Genomic DNA, 19,526 nt, shown 5'->3' on the forward strand with positions numbered 1-19,526 from the left:
TTACATTTAATGCTCTAAACAAAAACGTATATAGTTTCGACACTGCCTGGATATTATCCAGGTTGGTTTGAGAGAATCACAAGAAGAAAGATGTACAACTGCAGTGCACTCAAGGTCAAGGCCAGGACCTGATGAAGTACATCCATTTGCTCGAAAGGATGATGAATCAATTGCTGGATGCAACTGCAATACAGAATCATAAATTACTGGCAAAGGTACAGCATTAAATCCACGCAGCACCTGGTGAGTATACATGCATGTGTAGTCTCATGAAGTATAAGCTATCCTGGTTCTCATCTATTGAGTGGAAGGAGACAAATGGAAGAGACTGAAGATAGCCCAGTAATGTGGAATTGCTCATTAAAAACTCTTACCACTGCTTACTTAGCAATATTATTTTCATGCATCTATACATACAGAATGGAAAAGATAGTGCAACATATACTTTTGATTTTGAGGAAAATATAGAAGACCTATTTTTTTGTTTGTTTGTTTTGTTTTTGTTTCTCCTTTTTCTTTATTTGGGTTTCCTTAGGGTCAACTCACTGACAATCACAGGGGAGTCTTACTGATTGAGAGTCAGATGAAAAAAACCCAGTGTTGAGCTTTTATAAATTTCAAAAAGCAGACAAAGGATTAGGTGTATCCAAATTTCTCTTAATTAGGTAATAGGTTGACTGTTGTATAATTGGACTGTAAAATCAATACATTACTGTTTTTTTTCAGTTCCTTCAGTTCTTCCTGTTTGAAAGATAACTTTCTGATCTGCCCATTGACTTGCATTGGAGAATAGAAGGTCTTCTGAGTTATGTATCATATATTTCTGCATCTGTGTGAATGACACCAAATTCACCACAGATTACGCCCTCTGAAAAATGTTGGTTAAGGGAAAAAGTTGGCTCAAGGCCAAATAGAATAGCAATAGTTGGTCCTTCAGATATATTAGGAGTAAATATTGATGCGGACATCAGATATTAACACAGAAGTGATTATTTACACTGACTATATGTAACACCAGGGACCATAATTTTACAAAAGAAAAGGGAAAAATTTTACACTACATGACCTATAAGACAAGATAGAAGATGCTGGATTAATCTGGGAGGAAAAGATGCGATTAAACAAGGACAAAAATGAAACTAAGGGACAGACGGGAATTTCTTGGGAATAGGACAATAGTTCTAAATTACACCAAGGGAGACTTACGTTGGAAATTACAAAAGAGAAGGGAGATTTAGGTACTATAGCATTGGAAAATGAGTTCTTGGCAGACAGAGGCTAGGGAAACACTATCTCGAGAAGATTTTTTTAAAACCCTGTTAAAATAAACCTCTGTGAGGACTGCTTTAGGAATAGCTGATCTTGTCTTGGAGTAGGAGGCTAAACCAAGACACCTGCAGCTCTGTCCTGTGCTGTTTTCCCAGTGTTTTCTACAGCTCTTAGAAAATCGCAGAGATTGTGCTGTCAGAAGGCACTGATTTGCTGAATTAATCAAAAGGCCTTCCAACTAGCACTCAGAGATATGCTTCTAATCTTTTGCTTTGCATTGTCTTGACTGCATTTTTCTAATTCTTCTGTGGTGATTTTCCACTTTTCCTGCCAGGACACAAGACATACAGCTATGAGCAAATCAATCCCTTACTCCTTGCACTGTACTTTTTACATTTTCTGTTTAATCAGAGCTCTTAGGCTTAGAAGACAGGCTGCCCATGAATGCATAGTCTAGTTTTTGATGTCTGAATATTCGTGGTTTCTTCAGTGGCTAGATATAGGGCAATTTATTCCCTTATTTAGCATGCAATGACTGTCACGTCTTTCAAGAAGGTGTTAAGATTGCTGACCTAACTCATAACAACACTCACTTACATTGTGGATTACTGCTCCAAAAAATGAGATGAAGGCAGGAGAGAAGAGAGAAAGGATGTTTAAGACTTACAGGGACTAATGAAAACATATGAGACCATAAACACAAAGCCATATGATGGAAGCATTTTCTCCACACTTTTCTGACTACTACTGTTCACTAAAAAATGTGAGAGAATGCTAGAAACTAGACAGGTGTGATACTTTTCTTTGAACTGACCCAATTAAAATGTTTCCCTCACGTATATTTGTCTTCTCTAGCTCCCTTGGAAGGAACTAGCACTCAGTAAAAATCAGAGGCCACTTTTGCTCCCACATGTTTTGGAGATGTTAGCAAAAGGGAGAATAACACAGAAAATTAATAAATTAATTATTAAGGTGTGGTGAAATAAGCTGCATTAGAATCTCAGCTTCTCAGTTCTGCTAAAAGACAAGCTGTGGTTAATTATCTCCAAATGAATAAAATTAAATCATTAAACTGACAAAAGCAGTGTTAAACACAGGTCTTGAATTCCTAGCATTAAAAATTCCAGTAGTATTGCTCAAAATAGACTTTTTGCTACTCTCCAAGAACTGAAACCAAAGAGACATTATCCTACTGTAACTTCTTATGAAGACGCACAAAACACTAGAGTGGAAGTATAAGCAGATGTCTTCAGAAACAGATAATACCACCACACTCATGATTTTGAATTTCATTATTCAATAAACGAATGTTGGCTTGAAGGCTCACTAATTCTAAGGGAAGAAACAAGTTACTTCACATTCTCTTTGGTAACCAGTCACCCTCTTTGGCCAGTCAGAAAGCCAGAGTCTAGGATCTCTACAAAGCCCTTGGGCTTGCAACTCACATGCTGAACATAACTTTGCCTGGAGTGCAGCATTCATGCTACACTACATAAATCCATGCTCAGTACAAAAAGTGTGGATTGCTTGCAAGAATATTTCTGCTTTAGGTATTAAAAATAGAAATGAAAATTTGACTTGGAAAATAATTTAAAGAAACAATTGTGTTCACATTCAGCATGTACTTTCTGACCCTGCTAGATGTGTAAAAGCTAGAAGCAATACTGATTGAATTGCAATAAAATTCAACATGTGGTTCCAACTCATTGAAACTCCATTTAGTATTCAAAGAACTTAAAAGACTTCTAGAATACATAACACCAATATTGCAATGACCTCTGCTCAAACAAAATGTAATAAACTTGTCCTTTCTGCCTACAAAAAGTACAAATGTATCTGGAAGGATGACAGCAGCAAAACCTTAAAGCAGATATTGCCACACAGAGTAGATTTTTAAAGGTCTGAAACATCTGCTTGCTTTGGTATAATTGACACAACTTAGGATTTGTCAGTAAAGGCAAATGAAATGTAGGAAGAGAGTCTTTTACTGCTCTGTTACAGATCCATTTATCACTCTATAAACTTGCTTGTAGGTTTGCCTCAATGCAGAACCACAGTGAAACTGTACCGATGAAGTCCTTCCTAGCCAAGTAACAGAAAATTAAGTCAGGAACAAGGCACTGCAGGCAAAGCAGAGACTTTTGAACAATTGATAGAGGAATATCTCTGAATGTAGCCTATTACAAAGGCTGCATAGTTGTGTTAAACACACTCAATATGAAATCCTTCTGGAAAATGTTATTTTGTGAAATGCATGAGATAAAACACTTTAATGCATAATCTATTTCCTGGTCTAAAGATTAACTGGGATGAGCTGCTATATGTCTTGTGATAGTCCAAGTCAGTGGGACTAACATAGTTCATTCAATTCAAACTGTCCACTTGAGTCCTTGTGCCTCTTCACAAGGACAAGGTATTAGCTGAACTCCACTGCAAGGGATTTCTTGTTTCCTCTTGTAAAATTTTCAGTGGGGAGGTTAACCGAGCGAATATGTTGATCCACCTACAGCTCAAATATATTCCATAGGCAGGTAAGCTAGTAAGTCTCAGACCAGGTAGAGCAGGCCAGTGTTTAAATATCAAACACACTGAATAATCCAAGCACATTGAAGCACAACTAACTAATCTTCCATGAGAATTTGCAGAACTGATCATAGATTATGGATAGATGAATTATTTACTTTTTTAAACCTTGTAGTTATGCTCTGCCTTATTTTAAGCCAGAAATTTTTTATTTATAAGATTTTAGTGCTAGGTGACTTTGCTTATGTATGATATGTTATTACTAGCTTACTGAAAATATTTCTGGTATTTCAGGTGAGGGTCAGGCTTGCAAATTCTCTGCTTGGAGGGCAGAATAGTCCCACTGTAGCTACCAGAGAAGAAGGGAGGCACAAAAGGAAAATTATTCTTATAGTCCTCTGAAATGACTGCAGGATCAACAAACTTATTGCTGTTACTGCTGCTACAACGGCTACATTGAGCATTCTCCAAGAAAAAAGGATTGTACAGCTGGTCATCTCTTGTCTCTGTGGGGGATTTACTTCAAAGCAGAATGTCGCATCCACCAGGGGACCAGTATTCCCTGCATTGCACTGCAGGGAAGCTAAACCACGCCCATTCTTCATCCTGCTTAGTGTGGACAATCACCTTCTAAAATTGAAGGTAATCAGTAATCCATATGCTTTTCTCAGTCTATGGATATATCTATGTTACCATGTGTTTAAGCAGCATGAATCTTTTCTTACATCTGTGCATTTAATTTCAATTAATTAGAAATAGTGCTAATGCTAGCTGGATTATGCATGGATTAAATACATAGTACAACCTCTAGTAAGAAGGCTGATGTTTTTCAATGCCACGTTTCATCACCTAATAACTGAGCACTCCCTCTGGGTTGAATGTGCGAACAGCATAGAGTCATACTTACAAGGTCAAAGCACACAGTAAGAATTAAGAGGAATGATTAAGTTTTAGATATTCAGAAAAAAAACCACACATATTTTGACTTTTTTCCCTTAATAAGAAAAAATATCAGTTCAGAAACAAAAAACCCCAACCATTCCCAGAAACGTTAGTGAAAGCTTAATGAAAGTACTTGAAAAAGTATAATGAACTAAGGAATAAGTGCCCAGTGAGCAAAAAAGTAATGTTTCCCTACCTGTGTATCTATTTCAGAAGAATTTTTCTGTTTAATGACCTTAGCCTTTTCTATTTCTAGTTTTGCAAGTACTGCTTTTTGGGAGTCTCACAGCATTTGATACTTTACACTGGTGTGCGCTGTCCCAGATGTGTCATTGTACATGCTAAAATATATTTGCAGCGTTGCAGGTTTTTTCTGCTGAGTCTTAGTACAATATCAAAGGCAGGTGCATGCAGAAGTCAGTTAAAAAATTGTTAACTACCCTATAGCTTTTTTTCTTCTTCTTTTTTTTTTTTTTTTTTTTAAATATACAGACATTTTCAATACTTCATAGGCTGCAGGGATGAAAAATGCAAAGGCTCAATATTGGAATTGTTTCAGTAAAATTCCAGGGAGTCACTTGTTCAAACACATTTTACTGTTTTATTAATCTTATGGATGAACCAGATACTCAGGAAAAGACTATGTGGATGACAGATTTAAGGGTTGGATTGTATTGTGAAAGCTGCCACATGCTCTCTGCAGCTTTTTTATTAATGTTCATCACTTTAGAGATGGGGAGGATACATGACTTGTAAATTCTTATAGGAAGATAGAAGTAATTACCAAGCCAGATCCAGTCCTCAATACTGTTACTATTTTAGCTCATCTTTCTTGAGCCAGATCATCTGATATGTACAAAAATGTGGGTTTAGCCCAAATCTCTCTAAGCACTCACACTGAAATTGTTCCTGTTTCTGAGCGCTTCCTGAATGAGAACATCTAGTTATTAAATGACTACTTTTGTGTTCTACTTTAAGCAGAAAAACCTAATTGTGGCTAAATCAAATGTTATGGGAACATCTTCAGAGAAGATGAAGATCAGCTCAGCTGTTCATGTCTTCACCATAGACAGTTTTTGACTTTTAAAAATGTATTTAGCAATACCAAAGCATAAAGAGAAAGATTTTTTTTTTATATATACAAGTATTTAGACATCTCTCACCTACAAACTCCCTGATCATTAAAAAATATCATCTACATAACAATGAGAACAAATTGAAAAAATCTTTACTGGTTACATCAACCCTTGTAGTAACTTTCCCTTCCCCTTCTCTCCTCTCCCCCCGACACATGCTTGGCTCAGGTTCATCCTAATTCTCTTATATGATAAATTCCTAAAGCTTCTTGAAGCTGATGGCAGGGAGAGATGTAATGAAAACAACAGAGGGGAGAGGTCATTAGTACTTATAATAACACTGTCACCAAATGACTTCCACCCCTGCTGAACAGTTGAAAACATGTTCTTGAGGAGGGGTTTGTCAGGCTGCTTACCCCTGCCTGTGGCGTGCCTGGAGGTAAAGATTAGTTGCACAATGAGAGACAAACTGATAGAACAAACAGGGGGAAACAAACACAAATCTAGTAAACACAGTAGACAAAAAGGAAGAAGTCACAATCCCATTAGCCTGCCCCTATATTGGTTTACCTAGCGAGCAAGGTTTGTGTGCTCACATTTGCCACAACTTGATGGAAAATCCCTCCTATACTGATGAACCCAGTAGTTGCCAGGTTCTTTTGTGTCTTGTGTGAGACTTGTGTGTGCCTGGAGACAGCAGGTCTTGGGCAGTGGCACATAGCACCCACTTTGCAGTGCTGCAGACCCCAGTTTCAGGCTGCCTTGTCCAGCACAACAGAGTGCCTGTGCTCTGCAGCAACAGAGCACTGGAAATAACATAGGAAACACAGATTCTACAGCAATGAGCAGTTTGCCCAGTTCTGTGCCATTCAATGAAGGGACATGTGCAAATTCTAATACTTACCTTGACTGAATAGGAACAGAGGTTAATTACACTCAAAGAAGAGAAAAGAAGATGCAGCTGGATGAAACAAAAATAGAAAATATCACAATCAACAGATGCATCTTTGGAAATAGAGAACTTTGAAAGACTTAAAAATATTGAGATATATATATATATATGAAATAAAATAGAAATAAAATGTTGTATAATTAAAAATATAAAATTTCATTTTTCCAATGCTTATAAGTTTTGGAATCTTTTAACTGGATTCAATGCTAAGTAAACAGACATAGATAAAATATTATTTGTATCACTAAAACCATCAAATCAATAAAAACAAGTTATATTTTTAGATTGTACTTGGACAAGAGTTTTTGGTTTATTATGTATATTCCTAAGCAGGAGTAGACATTTCAATAGGCAAGACACTCCTGCAGAATAAATTCAACCTTTCTATTCTGTTGACTTCTTTGTACATGATTTTAATGTAGTTTAGTTGACAGACAAGGAGTTTGTTCACGAACAAAAGAAAAATTATTTTGTACACTGAAGAAAATGTGTTGTCAGAGTGATAGATTGCACTATCCTATATAAGTTGTATGTAAAGAATGCACACACAAAAAAATTCAGAGCCTGTGAAAGACATAGTTTATGTTCAGTAAAGAATACTACTGAGAAGAAAACCAGCTAATGGCAAAGACTCAAAAATCATGAGTGGAAGCACAGTTTCCTTATTTCCTTGTCTTTTCACACTTCTGTAAGAAGAAGAATATGTTAACTACATGTAATACTGCACAACATCTTTACCATAATTTTTCATTAATTCAGGTAAAGAAAGAACTAATCCGATCATTTTCAGGCATTTTATTTCTTATGCTGATATTATGTTTTAACTTGACTCAGACCCTTCTTAAGGTTCAATTTTATATTGAACCTCTTATTGGCTATGACAGAGGTGCAATTTTTACTCAGATAACCTATTCATTTTATAATTAAAATTCTGGTGAAATATTATAAATAATATTAGAAATAAAGTTTTAGAAAATGGTATTTTCTTGACTTGGAAAGTTTTTGAAAACTATTAGTCCTTTGGGGTTTTTTAGAACTGTATATGAACCATCACATATTCAGCAATGCAATTGAAAAGTTAGGTGTCTTACTTTTCATTCTTACTTTTCATCTAATGAACTCTAACTTGGTTTTATAAATGTTAAAGGTACTTTTAAGAGTTTGATGTGATAAACCATTGTGGAAATGTATAAGTTCACCCTGTGATGGGTGAGCTGTGACCTGGTGTTACAAATGCAGTTGAAGATACTGTTGAGAGTTTGCTGAGAAAATGTATGTGTTCAAAACAGTTATATTCTCAAGATAACATCTGAGGAAAGGAAATACATAAGTATTTGACTTCTCACGAGGACATTACTTCCTCAGTTGACTTAAAAATGGTGTTAGGACCTACAGTGGTCCTTTTAATTTCATGTGGACTTAGAATAGACACCAATGGTCAGAAAATTAAAGCCATATTAGATAGCCTTGATCACATCAGTTCTACTGATAGTAAATCAGTAAAAATTCTGGAAAGAGAAACTAGGAAGAATCAAGGAAATTCAAAATTCATCCTCAAAAAAAAAAAAAAGAGAAAAGGTTGTTTGTCAGCTACTTTTGTTTACTAGTACATACTTGCCATCTAAATTTGTTATGTTTTTTTTTTTCCCCTGACATAATGATGGAAGATTATATAAGTAAGATGAGGAAACAGACATTTCAAGAAAATCTTTCAAAGATTTATACATACACATTAAAAAGAATGCTTGCCAATTTTCTGTGGGTGTGTAATGAACAGAAACTTCTATAAAATAGAAATTTTTGTAGAATAGATGTTTTTATAAAACATCAGGAAGAACTGGAAAAAATGAGTAATAAATACTATCAGTAGGAATAGGTTGTTTTATTCAAATGACTTGTGCATATATATCACAACATGTTCTTTCCCTTACTGACCAAATTACTCTATCAAGATGTTGGAAAAAACTTGAAGAAAAATAGCTTCAGATATGCGAGAGTGGAAAGTTGATATATGTTTAAGTAGGAAGGATAAGATAAAAATCAAGGCTTCAGAAAATAGATGGGAATTAGAACATGTTTTCAAGGATCAACACCAGAAAGCACTGTATAAGTGCAAAGATTTCCTCAAAACTTAGAAAATGCTTCTGAAAGAGAAAGACTTACTGTTCACACACGTAAGGGAGCAAGACACACGGAGCCTGTCAGATTGCTATTAAATCTTAAATAGAACTTGTCCCTAAAGAATGTAGGGTCTTGTTACTGACACACCACCCAGGGTTACAGTCCCCAGAAACCCTGGGAAGTGGATCACTGATGACCTGAGCACTGAAAACTCATGAGATGGCTATACATTTGCTAGTCACACAGTGCAAATGACCACCGCTGGTTAACACATGGGATGTCCAGCCTGAGCCCATGCACATTGTCAGGACAGCTGACATTCGTCCACGGCATTCTGAGATCCAGCCAGTCTGGGGTGCCAAGGCACTGTGCATGTTGCTGCCTCTGAGTACTGCTATGCCCATATGAAGGTCATTCCTTCAGAAGTTGTGGGTGCTGAGCTGTCTTATGGAGATCGTAGTGGTGCCCTCCCACCCCCAAAGCTGCCTCAAGCAAGCAAGACCTAAGCTAATAAGCCCAACTGAACTGTATGTTTGGACACATTGGCAGTGAAGTGCATCTCACTGCTGGGAACTGGTGCTTCTGACCGATGAAGGTAATGCACAGAACACTCTTTGAGGCTCACCCGAAGCAAGTCTCCAAATCTGATTCAGTAATAGGCACTGCCTGCACTTCAGCAAGAAATATTGCTGCACAAAATGTCTCACAGGAAGCACTGCTCTGTAGGCATTCTTTTATTATAACAAAACCAACATTTCCTACTATAAATAATCATTTCACCAAGACAGCTTATGATTTTCAGTGGCTTATTATCTGCCAGAAGACTGAAACATATGCTCTAAATAGATTGTACTATGGTGAAAAGAAACCACCAAACCAGCTAAGGACAGAAATAAAAGGTATCCTCTTTCTTCTCTCCTGCATTTTCTCTTATTTTGATGACTAGTTAGATTAAGGCAATTAAAAGAAACACTTTCACCCAGCAGCACTCAGCAAAATTGCAACTAAAGAGAAACAAGCTATTTTTCTGTATATGAATTTTAAATATATACATCTTAAAGAAGACGTTGGGTTTTATAGTTTCAAGGGTCTTAAATGTAAATAATGTGATAAGACACAGTGATCAAAGTTTAACACTGGATATTTAGAGATATTAAAACCTTCTGTGGAAAGCCAGTTCATTCAGAACACACAAATCATGATCAGAAAAAAAGTGGGGTGATATAAAAATCCAGTAAATCATAAATGATCAGGAAATTATCAAGGACTAGTAGTAAACACTACTAGTAAATAGGAGAAAAAAATAAAAAACAACACAATAAAACAAACAGTGAGGATATAGCTTATTCGTCCTTGAAGTCTCTAAATTCTCCTGAATAAAAATTACCAGCAATAGTTGTCTCAGCTATGTGATAATAAAACACAGAGTGCAGGTTTTGGTAAAGTGTATCACCTTACATTGCCCAGGAAGGTAACACTGAATGCCTGATGAAGTAATAATTTATCATTAATGTGATTAAGTGAAGCTCCTGAATCAGAAAAATGTCTGTTTTTTCACTACTGTCATTTTGCATCTATTATTTCCAGCATCACTACACTAAAATGCATTTTTGCCACAAAAATGGGACATGCAAAATGGAAAACCAAAAAAAACACCAGTACTGAGGAGCTTGAAATCCACTAAGAGATACTGCAGCACACATAGATGGCAATGGTTGATCAGAGGCCATACAAAAAAAACTACGGAGATAAAATGTAATCAACTGGCAATGATTTATGCAGAAGAAAAAGAATGTGTTAAAATTAATTTTGACTTCTGAGCTGTGACTGAAGAAGATTCAGTTCAGTCCCCCGTGGGATTATTGGTGTGCAGGTCCTACATACAGAATTTGATGATGTTCTCAGCAGTCCTGAGACTGCCCATCAGTTTAAAGCCCATCAGCTATTAAATAGGTGCCTACTATAGCTGAAGGAGAAGAGTTTACTATCTAAACTCTTCTCCTTCAGCTATATACTTGTCCCATGAAGGAATGAATTCCTGGTGATGAGAAACCCCATACTTAAGTGTGACCAAACAGCTGGTCTGTGTATCTAATTCACTCTAAAGCCCTGGGAGGCCTGCAATGTGGTTGCACACCTGAGATGTGGGAAGGTGCTTGCTTTGTGCTGAAATTTTAATCCAGGCTATGCTTAATTCCATCTCCTTGGAAAATGTCTAGTTCAGTAGACTGGAGGAAAAAACAATGGAGCATTTTTACCCAGAAGCATTAAGAAAAATTTTCCTATGAAATACCCTAATGACAGAGGAGCTCAGGATATCTCCATCACATTGCTGACCAGTCAGAGTGGGAATTTGAGCTTCAGTCCTTTAAATCCCAAATGATCATTTATTCATTTATCTGGCAAAAAGACATAGCTCTCAGCCAGAATTGAAGGCCTGGCTTTGTTTAGGCACCAGATGAGGATTCTCAGCCCTGAATCCTGGATGGAGGAAAATGCTTCTCTTTGACCTAGAAAGAAGTAGGTGGCTCAGCCTCACTTCCTCCGAGGACAGCTTTGCCTCTTTTGGCTCTCTTTTCTCCTTGAAGTTTTGTTTCTGGGTCAGGCTTCCCCCTGCTTAGTCACAAGCCTTTTTGTTGTCACCTAACTCATCACATGGTGTACCAGGGAGCCCCATCAAGGTGAATCTGTGAAGGACAGTCTGAAAATTTGATAGTCTGCAGTGTGTGTACAGTGCTTGCTTCTTTCTCAGTTAATGAGTGGTATTTTTCAAGAGAGACTGCCAAAAAACGTCATCTAAAGTGATTTACATTGCTAATGAAACCAATGCCAATGAATATCACACTTTCTCAGCCTATGCAAGGCATGGTTTCCAAGTATATATAAGGATAACAAATATTAAAAAAATGTGCATGAAATATTTCTTGGAACACAGAGTCTGAATTTGACTGCTTCACTTCCTGTGAACAACCATGGATTATCTAGACTTTTATTTATTTGAGGTACTAAATTTAACTTGTGGACTTCAGAGGGGAAGGTAATTCCAAGTCAACGAGAATCTCTTAAGTATGCAACTATTTGGAGATCAGAAAAGACAACAAAGTTGTAGCTGTATAACAATCACATGTGATAGAAACCGAACATTTGCATCAAAACCTGTAATTCTAACTGACATACAGAATGTTAATGGCTGAGTAAAGAATAAAGGCAATAGAAGCTTCAATAATTCCTCATGCAAAATTGACAGGCAACTTTGAAGGAACATTTGAAATTAATACAGAAAAACTTTCCTTGTACCTGTAGTTTCATATCTGTACATGACAAAGCTGTCTAATCTGTCTTCCTTTTTTCAAGGAAGTGGAAGTGAAATGAGAAGGGGGGAGCAAACAAAAAGCCCTGATGCTGGGAATCAGCTTTTTTATTCTCACTCTGACACTCAGAACTTTAAGTGCTATTACTGCCCCAAAAAGAAACTTTGAAAAACAATTTCAGATTTCTCAAAAACTATTTTTTTTCCATACTCTTCCTTGTCTGGCTGAAACTATATTAGTTTCAAAGGGGTGGGATTCACACAATCTGTGTATGTGCCTACAAAGAAATGACTATATATTACCATACATGCACAAAGGCTTCACAGTTTATTTACAATTGGAGAGCACTGAAATTAGATGCCAGTTGCCCAAGCATTCTTGTCATCAGAATGACAGCTAGAGTAAAGGAATTGCTGGTGCTGTTTAATTGTTTACAACGGGCATTTAATAAAAAAAAAATTAAGATCCTGTGCTCTTGGCAGTGTATAAAGGTATTACAAGATTCTCTGAGATTTACATTTACCAATATTTTGTTAATTGTTGTTCTACTTCTGACTTAGCTTGTTGCATTCAATTTCACGGTTGAATTCCTCACATAATTTCTGAGCTTTATTAGTAGTGATCTCATTATTAAGAGACATATGGTGAATTAAAAAACCCAAAAGCTTGTTAAAAGCGGACTGGATGCGCAATCTATTGAAGTCAGTGGAAATTCCCCTTTGATATGGACCAAGCCCAAGGGAAGCAGCATTTGAGCCACCAGGAATGCTGGTGCCTCACTACGTTCCCACTGCCTCCCTCTGGCACTCTCCTGAAAGCAGTCCCCTGTCTGTTGTCCTGCAGTTTTGCAATCTCAGTGTTAAAGAAGGCCATTCTACTTTGTTGGTTTATTTATGATTTCACCAATTTTAAAGCAGCCACTTTTTTTTTTTAACAATATTCATTAGCAATTCATTTTTGCCCAGAAAACTTCTCATGGATCCCACAGGTCTACCTACTGCCAACACTTTGAATAATTTCTTGATCTTCAATCAGCTTTTTTCCATTAAAACAATACTTATATTCCCTTTCTCATAAAGCTCATCAATGTCAAAAACCAGTGATATTAAGCATCTACTGTTACTGCAGTGAAAAATGAACCTCTGTTGCAAAAAATAGACATGTGTAATATATTATACAACTAGTACGTGTCAAAGTCACAAAAATCTTGCTTAAGATCCCAGTGTTGACATATACTCTTTATTGTTCTAACTTAAATACATACATTCACATAGCAGAATAAGATCACACAGGCCTCTTTATAGCAAGAGTCAGATTTGTAGAGTGTTCCTGCATAGAATTTTAAAAAATTTACTTCATCACTCAAGAAAGACGGTTTTTCATTCCTTTTTTTCTTTACCTTTTTTGACTACTTTTTTTTTTGTTAATTTAGAGTTCAACATGCTGAGCTTTTTGGAAAATGCTGCTAAGTATGCAGTAGGTTTACAGTTCCCAAACTACTTATTTATATGACAGTCATAAGGAATGATTAAATTTGAATCAATATTAATTCCAATATAGCACCACTATATATGCATTTAGATATGAATTACAGAAATGGAGACACTGAAATATGTCCCCTCAATTCCTTTTTATACACTTTCTTGGGACTCCCTAAGTTACTGAGGCATGTTGATGGCAAAGACCTGGTTTATTCTAGCAGAGAGTATTTTCATGTGAACCTGTATGTAAATAAAATATTAGAAAGTGCTTCTTTGGTTAAACAGGTACAGTTTGCCTACATGAACACAGAGAAATGGATTGGATGACAGAAAGAAGCAGGACACTCTAGGCTGCGTGCCTGTGCAGTTCAAACAGCAACATGGAAAACAAGTTTGCAAATGTGTTGTCATGAGTGGACGCTAGATGTCAAATGGCACTGCCTCAGTGATGCCTTTTAGCATGGTCCTACTCAACGGTGAGACATAAGTCTCCAATTTTTCACAGAGGGCACTCCTTTGATTTCACCAAAGGGTGAGATTAAATTAGCAGAAAGCTGCTGACACTGCAAATTTGGGCCCTGACCCCATTGCAGTGACTTGTGGCTGTGGCCATATCCTGCAGCACAGGCTTGCACTGCTGTGTGCATGACAGAGGACGAGTGCACACTTGGTCCATAAACAGACTACTTTGAGTTTATGAGGGCAAAACACAGCTTACTGATGCCTTTACTGCACATTTCCATCAGCTACACTTCTGGGAAAGGTGTTCTTCTTTTCAAAACTGACCTTACGGACAGCTTCCACCTGAGAGCTTAATGTTGCTAGCAAAATGAAGAGTACGGCATTGCCTAAAGCAAGGTAACAGACTTAATAGAAACAGTCTGGTCTCAAGACAGATCATTTCCTAAAATGTAGGCATTTCTGAATTAAAAATAACGCATTAACAATTTTTAACCTAAAAATTCCTGTAAATTAATTTTAAAATTAATATAAATTGTAAAATTAATGTAAAATATAAACTAATTTCAGAAGCCCTCTGCTAAGCCATAGTCACTGCATATCTCCAAATGTTAGACAGGGAAACCTATAATGGCCTCTGGAAGCAACACTGGTGTAACACCAGGGAGGCTGAGAAGCAATTAGATAGCTGGCTTCAAGTGCAGACTGCAGTCTACAGTTTACAGCCAAAAAGCCCAGAACATACAGCGCATACAGAAGAGAAGGGGCAAGTAACACAGAAGAATGGAAGCTTGCAATGGCATGAACCTGCAGGAGAAAGGGTCTTCTCCCAAAGCATGAGGTACCCTTGCAAAACAACTTCACTGCTCTGCAGAGTGAAGACCCATCACATCAGGAGAGATGCTGGAGCTGAGTAAGGCAGCCTGGTAGGGCAGCCCAATCTGCTGCTCATGTAACACCCAGCACAACCTAGAAAAGCTGAGAGGTAATAGTAGTGGGTGACTCTCCTGGGAGGTATGAAGGCACCCACGTGCTGACCTGATGCACTCTTTGGAGAATTGTGCTGTTTACTGGGGGCTCATTTCAGGGATGTCATCGAGAGACTACTAAGTCTTGTATAGACCACTATTCATCACTGCTGTTGTTTCATGTGGGTGCCATGACACAGGCAGAAGCAGTCTGAGGAGTATCAAGAACAATTACCCAGCCCTGGGAGCAGCAGTAAGGGGCTCTGGAGCATAGGTACTTTTTGATCAGCCTTTCTGGTCAAACGGAAGGGGTTTGAAAGGGTTTGGACCCCGTTAGCCCATCATCAGTGTTAAAGACAGAGGCAAAGAAAGCATTGAACACCTCTGCTTTATCTGTGTCCCTAAGATCATCTAGTTCCACCCATCCTGCCATGGGCAGGGATGCCTCCCACTGAACCAACCTAGTTTTGAACACTTCCAGGGATTGGGCATCCATCACTTCTCTGGACAACCTGTGCCAGTGCCTCATCATTCTCACAGTAAATAATCTGTCACTTATATCTAATCTAAGTCTACCTTCTTATAGTTTAAAACCGTTCCCCCCTGTCCTACCACTACCTGCCTCTTCAGCTTCCTTGTGGGCCCCCTTTAGGTACTGGAAGGCTGCAACAGGTGTCCTTGGAGCCTTCTCTTCTCCAGGCTAAAAAACTGAGCTCTCTTAGCCTGCCTTCATAGGAGAGGTTCTCCAGCCCTCTGATCATCTTTTGTGGCCTCCTCTGGACCTAATTCAGCAGGTCCATGTCCTTCTTATGTGGAGGGCCCCAGAATTGAAGGCAGTACTCAGGACGGAATCCCAGAGCCTGAAGATGAGTGAAGATGTCTGGAGAAAGGAAGACTTTCTTCTTCCATGGCAGGATGGGTGGAACTAGATGATCTGAGGGACATAGGCAGAGCAGAGATGTTCAATGCTTTTCTTTGCCTCTGACTTTAACACTGGTGATGGGCTAAGGGGGTCCAAGTGCCCTGAGCTAGACAACCATGGCTATGAGAATAATAACTCCCAATCAAACCTGAACTTGTGCAGGATCTTCTGCTCCAGCTAGATCCTTATAAATGTATGGAGACTGATGGGATTCATCTGGAAATACTCAAAGAGCTGGCTGATGTCACCGCAAGGCCTTTCAATGATATTTGGTTGGTCTTGGTAATCTGAAGAAGTCCCAGTTCACTGGAAGCTGGCTAACTTGGCCCCAATTTTCAAAAACGGTGAGAAGGATGATCCTGTCAGTCAGGCCTGTCAGTCTCACTTCAGTGACTTGTAAAACTATGGAGAAGATTACTCCAGGAGTTATTGAAAAACACCTGAAGGATGACGCAGTCATTGGACACAGCCAGTATGGCTTCGTGAGAGGAAAATCCTGCTTATCAAACCTGATTTCCTTTTATGACAAGGTAACTCAGGTAGCTGATCAAGGGAAGCCAGTTGATGTAATCTTTTTGGATTTCAGTAAGCTTTTGATACTGTCTCTCACAGGATCCTTCTGGGTAAAATGTCCAGCACAGAGCTGGATAAACACATCATGCAGTGGGTGAGCAACTGGCTCATGGGTTGAGCACATAGTGAATGGGGTGACCTGTCGCTAGTGGGGTTTCACAGGGCTCCACCTTAGGCCCTGTGTTCTTCAACATCTTCATAAATGACTTGGATGCAAGGGTTGAAGATATACCAAGTAAGTTTGCCAATGATACTAAATTGGGAGGAGCTGTTCACACCCTCAAGGGCAGAGAGCCCTGCAGACAGACCTTGATAAATCAGAGAACTGGGTATTCACCAACCTTATGAAGACTAAAAAGGGTGAGTACCAGATTCTGCAACTGGAATGGGGCAACTCTGAATGTTCGTACAGACTGGGGGATGAGATGCTGGAAAGCAGTGCGGTGGAAAGGGACCTGGAAGTCCTGGTTGATGGCAAATTGATCATGAGTCAGCAGTGCCCTGGCAGCCAGGAGGGCCAAGAGTGTCTTGGGGGCATCAGGCAAAACATCACCTGCTGGTCGAGTGAGGGGATTGTCCTGCTCTGCTCTGCACTGGTCTGGCCTCACCTTGAATATTGTGTGCAGTTTTGGGCACCACAATATAAGAAGGATATAAAGCTATTAGAGAGCATCCAAAGAAGGGCCATGAAGATGCTGAAGTGCCTAGAAAGGAAGCCACACACGGAGCAGCTGAGGTCACTTGGCTTGTTCAGCTTTGAGAAAAGGAGACTAAGGGGAGACTTCATTACAGTTTAAAACTTCCTCATGGGGGAAGAGGAGGGGCAGGCATTGATCTCTTCTCTGTGGTGACCAGTGACAGGACCCGAGGGAATGGTGTGAACCTGAGTTCAGCTGACTCAGTCAGTCAGAACCTCTTCCTAACTAGGAAGTTTATAACTTTTTTTTTATAACTTTTTTTTATAACTTTTTTTTTTATAACTTTTATAACTTTTTTTATAACTTTTTTTTTATAAAAGTTTATAACTTTTCCTAACTAGGAAAAGGTTCTTCACTCAAAGGGTGATTGTGCACTAGAACAGGCTCCCCAGAGAAGAGTCACAGCACCAAGCTTGTCTGAGTTCAAGAAGTCTTTGGACAATACTCTCAGGCTCTCATGGTGTGATTCTTGGGGGCATCCTGTGCAGGACTACAATGATGCTTGTGGGTCCCTTCCAACTCAAGATATTCTATGATTCTATCATCTTTGAGGTCCTTTCAAACCCAAATCATTCTATGATTCTATAATTCTGTGATTTAGGTTTGGCTCCCTGAGGTGTTGGTCTGTCTTTCAAGGAACAGTGGGGCATTCTGCAGGTTCTCAGCTTGTCATTATAGTTTATAACTTATTTACTACATGGTGCTTTTAAAATCCATCAAGAAAAATCTCTTACACTTTACAGAAAAGCCTCCCAAGGGTTTGAATGCTGCAGCAGCCTGTGCTCCAGTATTAAGGCAATGTGCCCAGCTGTTTTTCAAATGGCCACAGACTACTCTCTCTCTGCAGTAACAGCATCTCTCAGGTCTGCCTCTACCTTGTCATCTGCTCAAATGGAAAGCATCTGTCAGAGACCTCCCCTTCACTCCTCAGAAATGGACGAACAGAAAAGCATTTTTAAGTCTCAAGAGATCATAGGGAGAACATAAACACACAGAGATGTAATCCAGAAGTAAAAAGGCTTCATAGCTGTAACTAAAAAGTTATTCTCCGAGTCAGAAAGTGGCTGCTACCCGGACATTTTGAAATTAAGAGATGATGAAAAGTTTCAGTTATTATAAGTGAGGTATGAGCACAGGTATATTTTCTTCCATGGTTGCCAGAGCAGCATCTGAAAGGAAGACAGCTTTAGTATGTCTGCTCATGATGAAGTAGTTATTAACAACTGTTGCTGAGGCCCAAAACCCAGTCTGCAAAGATTAGGAAGGTAACTGAGCCCTTCTGCAACAAAAACCAACCTAGGAGAAATTGCTTGAAAACCACAACTGCTCTGAACCAAAAAAATACTAATGTTGGCACAGCCTAAATCAAAAACAGCAGAGAGAGAATTTGTTGGATCCCTAAGAAGATGCAATAACAGAATTAGTCTGAATGACATGAGAGAATGAACCTCTTTGTCCTTAACAACTTTACCTCATTTTTTTCTAGGAATAAAGCAGTATTTTCTGCAAGGAACCAGGAGGATAAGAGTCTAGAGAAATAGGTAAGTAGTGACTACATATACATATATATATGCATACATATGGGTGTATAAGTCCAAATGCTTAATTTTGGTCTTCTCCTAAAGCTTATAAAATGCAGGTCCTGTAAGTACTTGTTATTTTTGTATTGTAAAGAAACACATCTCGCTTATTTATAATCAGTTTAGATTTCTCTGAATTAGTGGGGAATTAGCCTTGCCATTTCAGTAAACACTTGATGAGACCCATATATTACAACAGAGCACAGCATTTGGAGGCCTGGACTACCTTGCATGAGTAACTTAGAATACAGCTATCAATAAGTATTTAATATTGCCTTGTAAGTTATTGATTTGTTTCTTTTAAAATTCATGGAGGGAATGTGAAAATAATAAGTAATGGTCTACAAACTTTAATTGTTTCATAATGCGTACAAATGTGTGTACAACTCTGAAAACCAGGTTCTATTAAAATCCCCAGTGGTAATAAAGATCAAATTTACCTCATTGAAAAGTAAATACAAAGCAAATTAATGTATAGAGTATCTTTAAAAGCCATTTTTACTTTTCACAGCTGTTGCTTCCTTAGACTGTTAAAGGGATTTCAATTTAAAATGTGATACTTATATCCTTCTCAGGTGCAAATTTGCTACAGTAAGCAATTAAGGAGTTTGTGTCATCCATCAATAATGTTCCATTTTCTCTCACTGTAGC

The sequence above is a fragment of the Pipra filicauda genome, unplaced genomic scaffold (assembly GCF_003945595.2).
Source record: "Pipra filicauda isolate LSUMZ 115617 unplaced genomic scaffold, ASM394559v2 scaffold140_size2443280_pilon, whole genome shotgun sequence".
NCBI classification, from domain to species: domain Eukaryota; kingdom Metazoa; phylum Chordata; class Aves; order Passeriformes; family Pipridae; genus Pipra; species Pipra filicauda.